General features: G+C 36.4%; 1 protein-coding gene across 2 annotated transcripts in view; it reads right to left on the minus strand.

Annotated features, from left to right (window-relative positions):
* Positions 1-15,359, minus strand: part of JMJD1C (jumonji domain containing 1C) — a 369,469-nt gene that overhangs the window by 206,590 nt on the left and 147,520 nt on the right. The gene's annotated exons all lie outside the window — the stretch shown is intronic.

A 15,359-nucleotide genomic window follows, 5' to 3' on the forward strand; every position in this document is an offset into this window, starting at 1 on the left:
AACAAAGGGATAAATTACAAGATAATGTACTAGCTTCTCTCAAATCCCACCATACTACAGCTACAGCAACCTACTTAAAATACAAAATTGATGATTTAATCCAGATAATTTTGGTTCAGTGGCTTTCCATTCCCTACAGGAGGAATATTTCCAAAATTCTATTGTAACACAAGACCCTTTATGATTTGATCACTGCTTACTCTTTTCTACTCCATCTTTTGCCACTCCATCACAATTATTCTACCTATGCCAGCTGGGCACAAGACCTTGGGATTTCCCAATCAGGACCTGTTTTCTCATACAACACCTTCCAACCTTTTTGGATCAGAAAATGCCAATTCAGCATTTAAAATCATAGCAAGCCTCATCCTCCTCTGTATCGCTTTTCCTTAGCCAAGCCAGGCACTTCCTCTTCATTTGTTCCACTTTTATAAACTTTTATTCTGTAACTGAATGTTTCATTTTTCCACCTGTGCATCTGTCTCCTTACTCCCTACACCTCCTGAACGCAAAAATTTTAGTTTATTCTCATTTATATCTCCAAATCTTATATTGTCTGATCAGGAATAAACAAATAAAAATTAGGTTGTTTTCCTTTTAAGACTTTTCCTGAAACTAGGTTGACCAAAAAATACAAATGTTTTTCCATGATTATTCTCAGTAAGATTCAATAACTCAGGCCAGGCGCGGTGGCTCAAGCCTGTAATCTCATCATTTTGGGAGGCCAAGGCAGGTGGATCACGAGGTCAGGAGTTCAAGATTCAATAATTGGCAAGGTATAAGCTCCACTAGAGAAGAAAAAAAAGTATTATGCTAAAGATGGACTATTTGGGTTCCATTTTCACTCTCAGTTGTGCTAGTAATTAAAATGAAAATGTAAACAAATCAACTAACATAATTATCCCAGACCTTTCTTTTCTTACTGGAAAAAAGAGGGCATTAAACTGGATTATGACAATAATATCGTAACTACAAGCTTTTATAAAAATCCTTTATATACGGTGTTAATACAGTGAAAGATCAACCTTATTGAAAGAGGTCTGGCTTCTGCCCTCAGCTACTGGGAAACAATCACTAGGCCTCTGGCATGTCTTGGCTGATACGAGTGTTTTTGTTCGTCTGGGGGCTTTGGCCACTGGACTATCTAAAAATGTGATTTACAATGGGAAGTACCCAGAAGAATTCCATAATGAAATGGGAATGGTCTGTGCAGGAAAATGCTACCAAAAAAACATATCATTATAATGAGCACATAAACCCTACTATATAACAGCACACAGTATGGCTTTGGGCCATACAGTAATAGCTGTGACCTCCAGAGAAAGGAATAAGTAAAGGTAATAGTTTGACATTCTGGAAGCAGCAGGAGACTAAAGGTCAGCCATGTGGGTGGTATGTGATCAAATCCCAATACAAACAATGAACACCAAAGGCTTTGCTGAGATTCCGTTTGACAATATTCTGTGAGTACTGTCACATACTGTGATTGAAATGAGCTAATGTTGTCTATGATACCACAGAGAGACGGCAACCAGAAACTATACTTTTGGACTCCTCCTGGATTCTGCACCCTATGTCTCTCTTCCCTTGGCTGATTTTAATGTGTATCATGTCTACGTAACAAACTATAGCCACGAATATAATGAGTTCTGTGAGTTCTTCTAGCAAATTATCAAACCTGAGGTTGGTTTTGGAATCCCTCAAGCTTGCAGCAATGGTATCAGAAGTGGGCACGAGAATGACATTAACTTGCTGAAGCTGACTCACTGAATGAAGAGAAAGAATGAGGGATGACAAACCTTTGTTTCCTGGGTGGTTACAAGGCCACTCATGGTATAAAACTATAGCTGTGCTATAATCATTTACTGGAGGTAAACATTACCAGTGGAATTTACAAATAATAGATCCAACTACAGCTGTATTACAATCAATTAGTAGAAATAAAAGTTACCAGTGGGACTTAGAAATGATGGATTCAACTCCTGGGGGCCTGGCTCACTGGATACATAAGAAAATGTTACATAATAAATAAGGTTACTATATAATTCCTTGATTATTGTTACCTGGAATAGCGAAACAAACGCAAATCCTAATGCTGGGCTAAGCCTGGTTTTTGGCCAGATCCAGTTATAGCCAGTAGTCACAGACCCACTGCCATAGGTAAAAGTCTTGCCAAAATAACAGGCAATAAAGATTCATAAGACAATGGAGAAAAAGAAAGAGGAGATTCAAAAGACTAGTCCCAGCTGGGTGTAAATCTTTAAACAGTTATTAAGAAATGGGATGAATAAAATATTCAAGCCAAAACAAAGGTCACACTGCAGTACTCTCAGAGGTTGAGTGGACCAACGAGCCCGTTGGTCTTCTTCCATTAAAGAGCCCTAAACAAATCTGCTTTATTCACCCCAGTTTTTTTTTTGTTTTGTTGTTGTTGTTGTTGTTGTTTGTTTGTTTTGAGGGAGAGTTTCATTCTTATTGCCCAGGCTGGGGTGCAATGGCATAATCAGTTCACTGCAACCTCCACCTTCCAGGTTCAAGCAATTCTCCTGCCTCAGCCTCCCGAGTAGCCAGGATTACAGGCATGCGCCACGATGCCCGGCTAATTTTGTATTTTTAGTAGAGATGGGGTTTCTCCACGTTGGTCGGGCTGGTCTCAAACTCTTGACCTCAGGTGATCTGCCAGCCTCAGCCTCCCAAAGTGCTGGGATTACAGGCGTGAGCTACCGCACCCGGCAATTCACCCTAGTTTGAGGAAACTTTAAAAACTGGAAGGCAAAAATGACTAAGAAAAATCTAACTTCAACTTGCCTAAACCAATGCTTCTGTAATCTAATTAAGATAAAGCCTGAAGAGAAGGCCTGGATTCCTTGCTAGTCCCTAGCTGGGGATCCAGAGTCAAATGCTTTTAAATGGATAAAATAGTTAAGTGTAGAGATGTTTCCACGACAGACCCATGCACAGAACTTAACAAATCTGTTGGTGAAGTCCTAACAGGAGCTACAGTTATATTGGAAAGACATAACAACACAAGAGTTTATGGATTAAGGTAAAACTTTGGATTAAAATCAGGATGTCTGAACGTACTTCATGTACAGTAGTGTGTCTCCTTTACCTGAATGCATTATGGAGATATTTATTATGTCTGACTGGGGAATGTTCCGCCTACTTAAACAGAATACATATAAATCTATCAGGCAATATTTATAGGACATGCCAATTGAAAACCAGAGAAAATGCCTGAGCCCACCCAAATTAATTTCAAATAGTGCGGAATAGAAGCTGGGCAAATTCTTTATAAAACAGTCCTGTGTGGAGCACAGACTGGAGCTTATAGGAAAACCACCAGGATTCTGGACCCAAAACTTTCAATTTGAGGGACAACTAGTTTACTATTGGGCATTAACTGACACTGCTTCTCTGAATCTGAAAACCTGAAATATATATACTGTCCTGGGAAATGTTGGAGAAACATTCTCATGGGAAAGCAGTACCCAGAAGAGTTCCATAATTAAATTGGAATGCTCTGTGCAGGAAAATGCTACCAAAGAAATACATCATATTCACGAACATGGAGACCTTAGTATATAACAGCACATAGGAAAACCAGTCTTAGTACAAGCCTGTGAACTGAGACAAGGTAAAGTAGCTTTGTTCTTAAATGACTTGGAACTCAGAAATAACCGAGTAAGGGCCCACTGTAACTATACCTATCCATGAAAATACCCAGTATCTAGGTAAGGGTCAATTCTGCTGAGGAGGCATACCAAATTCCTCTGCAATTCTTACTGATTTGTTCTGTAATAAAACAGCATCACGCTGTGACATAACACACTATGGCATAACAAATGACATTGTTGGTAAGATTCATTTACCTTAAGTAAATAAATCTTTTTTGTTTTGTTTTGTTTTGAGACAGAATCTCGCTCAGCTGCCCAGGCCGGAGTGCAGTGTCGTGATCTCAGCTCACTGCAACCTCCACCTCCCAGGTTCAAGCGATTTTCCTGCCTCAGCCTCCCAAGTAGCTGGGACTACAGTAGAGACAGGGTTTAGCCATGTTGGCCAGGCTGGTCTCAAACTCCTGACCTCAGGTGATCTGCCCACCCTCGCCTCCCAAAGTGCTGGGATTATAGGCATGAACCATCACGCCCAGCCCCTTATAGAAATCAATCTTATAATACTGATATTGATCATCTAATGTATCAGGAAATTTAGTTAAAGCCTCCTCAGGGTGTAATAATGATGGAAAATGAATAGCGTAAGGAAGAATTAGTTAACCATCAACTAATTTATTTCTTTCTCTTTCTTTTCTTCTTTCCTTCCTTCCTTTCCTTCTTGTTTTCTTTCTCTTTCTCTTCTCTTCTCCTCTTCTCATCTCACTCTGTTGCCCAGGAATGCAATGACGCAATCTCGGCTCACTGCAACCTCTGCCTTCCGGGTTCAAGCAATTCTCCTGCCTCAGCCTCCCAAGTAGCTGGTATTATGGACGTGCACCACCACATCTGGCTAATTTTTGTATTTTTAGTGGAGATGGGGTTTCACCATGTTGGCCAGGCTGGTCTCGAACTCCTAACCTCAAGTGATCCCCCCCCACCTCAGCCTCCCAAAATGCTGGGATTACAGGCGTGAGCTACCATGCCCAGCCCATCAACTAATTTCTATGCCAATAGTCCTGCACAAATTTTTCATAAGATACAAAAATAGTGGTAAATCCGGGGGAAAATGAGTAATTAAATTAGTACAAGAAAATGATGTACATAATGGCTTTATAAATTAGATTGACTATTTAACTGTATACCTATTCAACACTGGCTCCTCCCAATATTAGGCATATTCAAAGGGTTACTATTGCAATGTCTGTCATATAAAAACTAAATGTAGATGTTCAAATATATTCACTTTGCTTTAAGAGTGTAGGCCAAAGGCTAGGGCATAGCCTATACACCAAAGAAGAAAAAGATGCTTAGGCTTCCACCTCGGCAACTGAGAGATGATCTCCTGGCTCTAGAATATCTTGCTTCTTACGAGTACCTGCTTGATAGGAGTGTTTTTGTTTGCCTGGAGGCTTTGGCCACTGGACAGTTTAACAATGTGATTTACAATGGGGGCTTTGAACATTTCAGTATCAATTCTGATCTCCAGAAGAAGTGAGAACTGAAGTTATTAGTCTGACCTCCCAGAGACCAAAGCTACACCTTTCAGCTAGTATGTGATTTTGAACCCCAATAAAACCGGAAAATCAAAGACTCAGATGAGTTTCTTCACTGACAAAACTCACATACTGTGGACATAAAAAGATAATGCTGGACATGACTGCACAGGGAGAAGAGCCTGGACTCTGTACCCTAAACATCTCTTCCCCTGGCTGATTTTAACTCGTATACTTTCTCTGCAATAAACTGTAGGCATGAATGTAACAGCTCTCAGTGAGTTGTATCAATCTTCCAGTGATTTATCAACCCTGTGGATGGTTTTGGGAATGCCTGAAACTTGAAACTAGTGCCAGAAGTGAGGGTGTTCTTATAGAGGTTTCTCTCAAAGTGTACACCGATCTAAACTCACTGCAGTGCTATACTGAAGTTTTATTTATATACTGTCTTGCTTAATCTTCACTACTCTGTGTGGCAGATATTACTATTATGAACACAGTGAGACATACAGAGTATAAATGACATTAACAGTAAATGGAAGAATCAGGATTTGAACCAAGAAATATGCCACAAAGTCTATGTCCTTAATTAACATATTATGCTACCTTCCTTGATAACTGCTATTTTTTCCCCCCAATTCTAATGTTCTGTCAGTCTATAGTATCTAAGGTCACATCAAGCCATGCTAATCTACAAGTAAACAAGTAATTCAGACAGACTTAAAGCAAGCCTTAAATAATCTTCATTATATTTTACTTTGTTATGGTTTAAGCTGTCATTTTTATTATTAAGTGTTAATTCTTTGTATATTAAGGACAGATTTTTTTTAAATGCTGCAATAGCAAAACACAAATAATACCTATCAAAGTACATTAACAGAAACGTAAAAGAAGTTTATTAAAATAACTCATTTGAAGAAGACTACGTCCAAAATATAAAATACTGAATAACATCATTATATGAAATTTCCAATTTGCTAGGAAATAACAGTTGTTTTTTAGGGAAAAGACAATTTTGGTCAGGCAAAATTCTGCCATAATATAAAATAATTATCTTCATTATTTTATAATATATATATTTTCCATTGAGACAGGGTCTTGCTCCATTCCCCAGGCTGGAGTGCAATGGCATAATCATAGCTCACCATAGCCTTGTACTCCTGGAGTCAAGCAATCCTCCCACCTCAGCCTCCTGAGTAGCTGGGACTACAAGGCTTGTGCCACTACACTAGACTAATTTTTTTTTTTTTTTTTGGTAGGGATGAGGGTATCACTATACTGCCCTGGCTGGTCTTGAACTCCTGGACTCAAGCAATTCTCCCGCCTCAACCTCCCAAAGTGCTGGGATTATAGGCATGAGCCACTGTACCCGGTCTATAAGACTTTTTAAATACATAATTCTAGTGCTGATGTAATTAATATTTTTTTACTTAAATTTTCTCTACATTTTCCTAAAGTATGTACAGTTATCACTTTTAAAGCTGCATAATATGCCAAAATATTAATTTAACAACATTCACAAATTGTTGAACATCAAGGTTGTTCCATTTTTCTTTTCTTCTTTAATAAGACTGCAATAAACATCTTTCTTCTAATAATATTAAGCCTTTCTTTTTTTAATCTGCAGCTCCCACCACAGTGTCTAATTCGTATGAGGTATGTCACAAACATTAGCTAAACTGAATACACTTTTTAAAAACTGTTTTTCAAGCATCATTTCCTAAGACTAGAATTAATGAATCAAAGAGTATGAACTTCTTATGGTTCTTATAATACTTTCCAAAAGAATAATGTCATTTTATAATCCACAAGATATGTGTGTGTGAACTTGTTCATTGCAATACATGCCAGTATTAGAGTTTATCATTTAAAAAGCTTAATATTTTATTATGTAAAATTTGATCTCTTAAAGTGCTTTACCTTGTAGAGAAATAATAATCCTGAAGTTATATTGTCATTACTTCCATTTCATTATTTAACAAAGTACAAAAAGACATGCAACTGTTTATTCTAATTGTGGAAATTCAATTATAAATACGTAAAAACTCTTTAAATGAACATACTCCAAAGTTTATTTCTGACTTGGAAGGTGGCATATTTTCACATTTTAGTAAAATTTGCTTGAGGCCATAATCTAAACCAACTTTGGCAATAGAACTGTTGGATATAAAGGTAATCTTGTCCCTAAGAGCAGTGAACTCTATTCTCCTTTGAGGGGGTTTCTTTTGGAACAGATAGTAACTAAAAAGCACTCTCACTAAGAGAATATTTTAAAATAAATTGCTAAGAGTTTACATGTTTATGATGTCATCACAATTCCTGGTTGAACCAGAATTGCCTATCTATGAAGGAAAAGCTACACTGAGAAAAAGTAGTCTGAGTTTCCTAAAACTCAATTCAGAAATTCGGGTAAATTATCAAAGATTTGAATATTTAAGTCAATTGTGAGGACTTCTGTTTCTTCCTTTAACATCTTTAAAATAACACATTTCAGGTAATTTTACATTTTTCCCCTTGGTGACTTCAGGAATCAAATTTGTACCTGATGAGAATTGGCATTATAAGCTTTCAGTATTTGTTTTTTATTATATATTGACATGTTTAAAATTGGTAACACACAGTTTTACCACAATTGGGTGATTCTGCTTTCCTGTCCTTTGATATTATCATATGTTAATAGTCAGAAAACCTGTGATAACACCCAGTAGGGTTCTTTTTCACTAGCTGGGTTGCAGCACATTCATCACTTTAAAATAAGAATTTACTTTCTGAGATGGGTAAAGCACTGTGCTAGACTCCAAGGAACCATACATAGATGACTAAGACATGACTCCTGTCCTCAAAGAACTTACAATCTATTAAGGGAAGACAGACATGCAAACAAATAGGTATAATACAAAGCAGAATGTGCTGATTGTTAAAACAGAGGTACAAAACAAAGTTCTATAGGAGCACAGGATGGTTATATAGGAGCACTGGTTGGGGTGATCTGGAAGGCTGGGCCAGCAGAAAAGCAGTAGAAAACTCTGCCCCTTAGAAAATACAGCAGTGTTACAGCCCACCTGGGTTAGGGTCGAAGCCCCACTCCCCACAGAAGGTTTTCCTAAAGGAGATGGAGCCAGGGCCCTAACCCAGTTAGGTAGGTGATTCGTTGATTTCAATTATGAATGCCAACACTTTCTTTCCCTGGTGCCGATAAATGTGCTTTCACAAGTATTTTACTTTATTAAAAAGTAAGTAAGATTTAACAATCTATTAAGTAACTTACATGAAGATGCAAGTTACCTCAGCCTACAGCATTAGAATGGCCTCAAGTGGTACTCTGATTATACAGGACCAAGCAAAAAAAGACACCACTTCAGCATCTTGCACGTGGTGCTCCCATAAATGTTTTGCTACTGATAACCTAGAAAGAAAGACGAACCAGACAATTCCAGAGAAGGAGCCTGGGTATTATACTATCCATATTTTGTTCAAGATGCAATTATGTTAAATTTTAAAATATATACTTTAAAATATGTTAATGAGACAACAGGATTTGTTTTTGTCTTGTCATGATCTCAAGAACCAGCAGGTACACTGCCAGTTTCCACTAATTTCTAGGTATAAGAGGTAGACAAGATAACGTAACCGATATGCAATATTAAACAAGTACCACAGGAGGAGTGAAACAACTAGAAAGAAGATAATAAATACAAACATGTTTAAATACAAAAGAACATAAAGTATCATGTGCACAGAAATAGAAACATTAAATTTGTAGAAAATTAAAGACAAAGTATTAGTTTCTACTGTGTTTCATTCTATTGCCATCTTATATACAGATCCCTCAACTCTCTCAAATCTGTAGATATAGTATTTCATTACGCTGTAGGAATTTTAAAACGCTGAACTTCATAATTGCTGTTTATAGACATCCTTAAAGAAGCCAAATTTTAATGAACAAAAAAGGAAACAATAAAATCTCAGTCATATCTACTGTATATAAATGTTTGCAAAATGCTTATGAAACTTAAATTGACTATTTTCTTAATTATTACAAACAAGCATTCTCACTTCACTTGTTTATTAATTTTTACAGTCTTCTAAAACAAAAGAAAAAAGGAAGGAAGGCAAGCACACATAACCTGACTACTGGAATTAATGACAATATCCCATTGTATAGACTTTAAAAATAAACATACAATTCAAAAAGACTTACTATCAAACAATTGGCTAAGCAAACTATGAAATATGACAAAAAGGTTATAATATCTGTAATAATATAAAGAAAGCTCATAACAAATATAAAAAACACAAACCCTAATAAGTACTAAATAACAATTCACTAAAAATACAAGTTGCTCATAAACGTGAAAAAAATTCACCCTATTAAAGGAATGTGAATTGAAACAACGAAATATTATTTTTAAATATCCAATTAGCAGAGAAAGAGTAACATTCAACACTGCATCCCCTTAGGATGTAAAACTCCTCCTGTTTTGGCCAAATATTTGTGTTTTAAAACAAGATAAACTGCAAATAAATAATTAATGCTTACAAGGGTGTAATGAGTGAGATAAAAACACCCCAACACTGACTGAGGATAATGGCAGTCAGTACAACCTTTAGACAATTTGTGAAGAGTGTCAGGAGATAGATTTTTGTGGCTTTCAAGTTCATACCCTGTGATTATTAATTCTACTACTATGAATATACATTTTAAAAAATCAGAGATGCAGACAAAGGCTTGCAATGGTATTTATCCCAGTTACTTATAATGCTCCCTAAAACTGGAAACAACTACAATGTCAAACATTAAGGAAATGGGTCATTGTAAGATTAAATATTATGCAGCCATTAAAAATGATCTTAAATTACTACTCATGAGGAGAAATGCAGAGGATAGATGTTAAGCAAAAAAGCAGGATCTACAATTTTAATGCAGTGTTAGCTAAAACTATGTTTAAAAGAAGGCAGAGATTTTGTACTTGCTAATTTGCCAGATTCATTTATTAGTACCAATAGGCTTTGTTGTGAAGTCTTCATGGTTTTCTAAGTATAAGATTATATCATCTGTGAACAGACACAATTTTACTTCTTTCTTTCCAATTTAAATGCTTTTTGTCTTTTTCTCGTCTAATTTCGGGACTATAACTTCAAATACTATGTGGAGTGGACATGGCAAAAGCAGGGATTCCTTGTCTTATTCTTGATCTTAGAGGAAAAGCTTTCAGTCTTTCACCATTGACTAGGATATTACCTAAGCAACAGGATATGAAATCAACACATAAAAATCGGCTTTTTTTTTTTTTTTTGTGAGGCAAGGTCTTGGTTTGTCACCCAGGCTGGAGTGCCCTGGTGCAATCACAGCTCACTGCAGCCTTGAATTCCTGGGCTCAAGGGATCCTCCCACCTCAGCCTCCCAAGTAGCTAGGACTACAGGCTCATGCTCGCTAGTTTCTATATAACAATAATGAATAATTTGAAAATGAAATTAACAATTCCATTTGCAAGAGCATCAAAACAGAATAAATTACCTAGGAGATGAAATAAAACTACAAAACATAAGTGAACAAAATTAAAGAAAACATAAACAAGTAAAAAGACACCCCTGTTCAAAGACTAGAAGACTTAATATTTATACGTGTGTGTGTGTGTGTGTGTGTGTGTGTGTGTGTGTGTAGTTTTGGAGACAGCGTCTCACTCTGTCACCCAGGCTTAAGGGCAATGACACAATCATGGCTCACTGCAGCCATGAATTCCTGGGCTTATGCGATCCTTCAGCCTTAGCCTCTCAAGTACCTGAGACTATAGGCGTGAGCCACCACACTCGGCTTATTTTATTTTTTTTTTGCAGAGAAGGTGTCTCGCTGCATTGTTCAGTCTGGTCTTGAGCTCCTGGCCTCAAGCAATCCTCTCGCCTTAGCCTCCCAAAGAGCTGGGATCATAGGTGTAAACCACAGCACCCAGCCCTTAATATTAAGATGTCTACCACCCAAATCCATCTACAGATTCAATTCAATCCCTATCAAAATCTAAGCGACCTTTTTCTGGAGAAAAAGAAAAATCTCTCCTGAAGTTCATACGGAATCTCAAGGGACTCTGAATAACCAAAACTATCCCTGAAAAAGAAGAAAGTTGACAGAAAAACATTTCCTGATTTCACAATGTACTACAAAGCAACAGTAATCGAAACAGTGAGTTGGTATCAGCATAAGAACAAACGTATAGATCAATGGAATGGAACAGAAAGCCCACAAACAAACCCTTGCATATACAGTCAAAATATTTTCTATAATAGTGTCAAGACCATTCACTGGGGCAAAGGCAGTCTTTCCAACAAATGGTGCTGGAAAAAGTGGACATCTACATGTAAAAAAAGGTTGGACCCTTACATGATATTCCAAACTTAAAATCAATTAATTCACCAAAATTTGTGATATAAAACTATACAACTTTCAGAAGAAAACGTAAGGGGAAAAGCTTCATGACATGGATTTGGCAATTTTTTTTGAATACAACAACAAAGGCATAAGCAACAAATGGAAACAGACAAGCTGGGCTTCATCAAAATTTAAAACTTTTGTGCAGCACGGGCCACTGCTAACACAGTAAAAAGGTAACCTGTAAAATGAAAGAAAATGTTACCAAATCATGTATCTAAAAAGGGATTAATATCAAGAATACATAGAGAAATCCTAAAACTCAACAACAAAAAAACAAATGATCCAATCCAAAAACAGGCAAAGAACTTTACGAATAGGTATTTCTCAAAAGACATACAAATGGCCAAGAAGCACATGAAAAGATGCTCAACATCACATTAAGCATTAGAAAAATATAAAACAAAACCACAATGACATGCCATTTCACACCTACTGAGAAAGTAAATACCAAAAAAAGTGAAAGTAAATGTTGGTGAGGATGTAAAGAAACTGGAACCCTTACACAATGCTGGTGGAAATGAAAAATGGTGCAGCCACTTGGAAAACAGTATGAAAGTGGCTCAAAAAATTAAAAATGCAATTACCATCTGATCCAGCAATTCTACTTCTGGGTATATACCCAAACAGTTGAACACAGCCAAATAGTTCTCTATAGCCAAAAGGTGGAAGTGACACAACTGTCCATTAACGGGCAAATGGATGAAAAGAACGTGGTGTATAAACACAATGGAATGTTATTTTGCAATAAAAAGGAAGAAAATTCTGACACATGGTTTAACATGCATGAACCCTGAAGACATTGTCAGTGAAATGAGCCAGTTACAAAAGGACAAATACTGTATAATTACATTCATATGAGATACTCAAGAGACCAAAAGTAGAATGGTGGGCCAGGAAGACGGGGGAATAAGGAACTGCTCTTTAATGAGTACAGTTTCAGTTTTGCAAGATGGAAAAAGTTCTGTGTTTGGATGACAATAGTGGTAACACACAACACGAATGTACTTACTACCAATGACCTGTGTACTCAAAAACAGTTAAAATGGCAGATTTTAAGGTGAGTACATTTTACCACAATTAAAAATTTTTATTAAAAAACTTAGCAGAAGGCTGGGCATGGTGTCTCACACCTGTAATCCCAGCACTTTGGGAGGCTGAGGCAGGCAGATCACAAGGTCAGGAGTTCGAGACCTGCCTGGCCAATATGATGAAAAACCCCGTCTCTACTAAAAATACGAAAATTAGACGGGCATGATGGCAGGCACCTGTAGTCCCAGCTACTCGAGAGGCTGAGGCAGGAGAATTGCTTGAACCCGGGAGGCGGAGGTTGCAGTGAGACGAGATTGCGACACTGCACTCCAGCCTGGGCGACAGAGCAAGACTCTGTCTCAAAAAAAAAAATTTAGCTAGGCATAATGGCACACATCTGTAGTCCTAGCTACTGCGGAGGCCAAGGTGGGAGGATCTTTTTTGAGCCCAGGAGTTCAAGGCTGCAGTGAGCTGTGATCACACCACTGCACTCCAGCCTGTGTGAAACAGTGAGACCTTGTCTAAATAAACAAAATAAAATAAATAGTATGGCAAAAAAAAAAAAGGAACCAGAGCAATATGTTTCATAATATATCAAAAATTATATATATTAGTATATATATATAATATATACGAGTTATCTCTTAGTAATAGGACTAAAAAGATAATTTTCTATTACTTTTATACCACAGTGTTTTTCAAATTTTTCATCACTTTTTCTTTTGTATATGATAAAGTTAGAAAAGGCTGGTGATTGTTTAAGTAGGCCTAATTTCAAGGCTAAGAGGTTTTCAACAGAAACAACTTTGTAAAATTATGACATTATCATTAAACAGTATTTTCCAATTAAAATTCTCTCTAAAATCAGTATTTTATGAATACAACAGAAATTCATCTCAATCTTAACTGCCTTTAAGAAAGGGCAAAGATTGGCTTGGCACGGTGGCTCAGACCTGTAATCCCAGCACTTTGGGGGGCCGAGGCAGGCGGATCACGAGGTCAGGAGATCGAGACCATCTTGGCTAATATGGTGAAACCCAGTCTCTACTAAAAATACAAAAAAATCAGCCGGGCATGGTGGCGGGTGCCTGTAGTCCCAGCTACTCTGGAGGCTGAGGCAGGAGAATTGTGTGAACCCGGGAGACGGAGCTTGCAGTGAGCCGAGATCATGCCACTGCACTCCAGCCTGGGCAACAGAGCGAGACTCCATCTCAAAAAAAAAAAAAAAAAAAAAAAAAAACGTAAAGATTTTTCTAAAGCTTTATTAATTTTTTAACTCTGATACTGATGTATAGTTTTTCATATTATTGATGCTACTGCTTCCTGCTTTTGAGAATTCTCATATAAAATTCACCTATATGTCTAATTATTCGTAATTACTCACAAATTTTATCCAGTTTTTGGGTTAAGGTCTATAAAATTAAAATCATGCTAGTAATGGTTTAAACTTTTTATATGAACAATTCAACATACTCATTAAATATTTTTAAAAATCTACTATGGATAAAATTATCTTCTTTAGTTTGCTATGCAAAGTTTCCTATCGAAACTACAGGTCACAGACAGATATTATTTTCATCTTTCAATATTATATTTTGTTTTTTAAAATGCCACTGATTCCGTTCACTCTCTTACCTCCCTTCCTATCCTGCCTTTTTATTCATATCTACACTGACTTCTTAAAAAAACATAATCAAATAAACAGATCTATTAAATTTCTATTCTATACAGAAAAGCATCAAGATTAACTAAAATAGAAAATTTATATGCATTAAAATTATTAGCAAGCAGAAGCTATCCTTGTAATTAGTTAATTTGCAGGTTTAAAAAATTGAAAGGAACTACCCTAACTCATTAATTATATCAAATACCTGAAATAATGTTTCAGCGGCTTTTAAAGTATTTCTTTGATAGTAACATATGAAGAAAACTTTACAAATATTGCAAATTTGTTACATGCTAGATGTTCTGCCAGAAAACAGCGGTAACAATAGTTAAACGAATGTGGCTCTTTTCCTAATACAATTTAATGACCTTGTTTACTTCCTGTTTCTTTTCTTAAATAAAACTCTTCAAAGTAACAGAGAATTTACTGAAAATTATTATATTTTCTTAAATGAAACATTTCCTGATAAGAAGTAATTTAATCCATTACCTGAATAATTACACATTAAACATCTATCACCCACAATGATTTACTGATTAACAAACCAAGAAGAATTACTCGCTATTAAATGTTTTAATACAAAGTATGTTCCATCTCCCACTTAACAAAGTTTCATTCAGCAAAGTTGTTCCACATGGCATACAGTCAGCTATCTCTCAGGTCCCTTTAATCCAATTTATATTTTAAATTGATAGAATAAACTTATTTGTGAACTACATATGCTGACAGAATACTAACAAAGAGACACCTAAAGTTGTTTTAACAAAATGAAGGCAGTGTTTTAAAATCTCTAGCAGATTAGTCAAAGGCTCTTCAAAAATATTAATTTATAAATCAGTAAGATGAATCTAAACTTTTATTTAATTCTTGGTCTTAAATTTTCATTTATTCTTTTTTTTTGTTTGTTAAGAGATGGGGTCTCACTCTGTTATTCAAGCTGGAGTGCAGCGGCATGACAGTAACTGACATAGACTTGGATTCTTGGGCTCACATGATCCTCCCACCTCAACCTCCCAAGTAGTTGGGACCCACAGGTATGTGCCACCACATCCAGCTATTTTTTTTTTTTTTTGGTAGAGATGGGGTCTCG

This window comes from Symphalangus syndactylus, chromosome 4, assembly GCF_028878055.3.
Source record: "Symphalangus syndactylus isolate Jambi chromosome 4, NHGRI_mSymSyn1-v2.1_pri, whole genome shotgun sequence".
NCBI lineage: Eukaryota > Metazoa > Chordata > Mammalia > Primates > Hylobatidae > Symphalangus > Symphalangus syndactylus.